A 1,897-nucleotide genomic window follows, 5' to 3' on the forward strand; every position below is an offset into this window, starting at 1 on the left:
TTGGAACCTGACATATCATGCTAAACAACTTTAAATACATTTGCACAATTTACTAAAATAGATGTCAACTTCTAAACATGGCCAGTACATAGCACTGAGTAATTATTTCATATTTGCTTTGTCCTTGTGATATGTTTATAAATACAGCATCTTCTCATCTATTCTATCTATCAGTGTTGAGTGGTAATAAATCATCATCGAATTCTACAATCTAAACTATATTATCAATGAACTTCTTATACCTATGCATCATAATTAACTTCAAATAACAGTACAAAATTGCAGTAGAGCAAAGGATTACAGGGCTACAATTCTGGCTGGTAATAACTAAATTAACTCATTAAGCTAGCTAGTGGAAGCTAAAGAAAGTGTTGTAACAGTTGGAGTCCAATCAGCAGAGAGAAAACACGCAGTGATTTGAACCAGGAAAAGGTTAATTGAAAATTTAACTGTGTCCAACGCGGGCCAATATGAACAAAGGAAACTCAAAGGAAGTGGCAAGGAGCAACAACTACCTGATGCCCAAGGAAGATTACCTCTCAGGCTGGAGATCTGCCCTTTCCTGATGGCATGTAGGGGACTCCGGAATAAAGGAGCACAGAAGATAGTTATCCCCTAGAAATTCCGGAGAACTCAAGGGCTTCTCAGAAATCTGTCATCGAGAACTTCCTAGAACTCCGATCCTGGAGTCTGTGCAAGTTGTTCCAGAAGGAACATCTTACTGGAGGTGTGGGAGAGGGTGGGGGTCTTTCCACACTAAAGCTCTTTAGAACAGAAAGCGGAGTGTTAGTGGGTGGGGTCAGTAGGAAGGAGTTGCAGGGGGCATCAGCCAGAAGTCCTTGACTCCCAAGCGCAGGCTGTTGGGAAAGCTGAATGGGTGTGAGATTTGGACATTGGAAAAGCCACGTATACTGCCAGAGTCTGTTTATTGAGTACACAGGAACCAGGAAGTAGAGTCCTTTCCCCTGTAGCCTCTCCACTACTTTCCACCTGCCCTAGACATTTTAACACTGCCAGCTGTCAAAAGAGAATGATTCTTAAAGTACCCAAGTGCAAAAAGAGGGGGATTTAGAACTGAGAGGTACTTCATTAGCATGGCAGCAGCCTATCACTAATTTTTCCCCTTCTCCCATTGTTTTTTAGGCCCTTCAACAGTTTTTGTTTTTTTTTTTAAGGAAGTGAATTAGGGATGGGTTGGATTTCCAGAACCCACATGGGGGCTCACAACTGTCTGAAACTCTAGTTTGTGAGGATCCAACACCTTCTCTTGGCCTCCCTGAATACCAGGCACAGAAATTATGCATACCTATAAAATAAAAATAAATGAATAATTTATTTTTAAAGTGAGTTGCTGCAAATCTAAGGTTTTTGTTGAATTCACCATGTTTCTGCTAGGATTGCAGGTGTGTGCCATCACGCTGGTCACTTATTTATTTATTTATTTATTTATTGTATAGTTATTTATTTTGGGATAGTATTTATAAGTGCCTTGAACTCACAATCATCCCGAATCAGCCTCCTGAGCAGCTGAGATTACAGAAACGCACCTCTATTTGCAGTGTACACATGTAGCTTTTTTTTATTTGCCTTATTTTATTTTATATGCTTTTATTTTATTTTAATTTTGTGACAGGGTCTCTCTATGAAGGCCTGGCTGCTCTGGAACTTACTATGTGAATCAGACCAGCCTCTGCTTCCCAAGTGCTGGAATTAAGGGTAAGTGCTACCATGGCAAGCTATGCACATGTTTTAAAAAAGAAAACAAAAACTACGGTAAAAGAAATCTTATGTATTCTAAACTAGCAAGATTTTGCTGAAAGGACCCAGATATAGCTGTCTCTTGTGAGACTATGCCGGGGCCTAGCAAACACAGAAGTGGATGCTCACAGTCAGCTAT

The sequence above is a fragment of the Mus caroli genome, chromosome 6 (assembly GCF_900094665.2).
Source record: "Mus caroli chromosome 6, CAROLI_EIJ_v1.1, whole genome shotgun sequence".
NCBI classification, from domain to species: domain Eukaryota; kingdom Metazoa; phylum Chordata; class Mammalia; order Rodentia; family Muridae; genus Mus; species Mus caroli.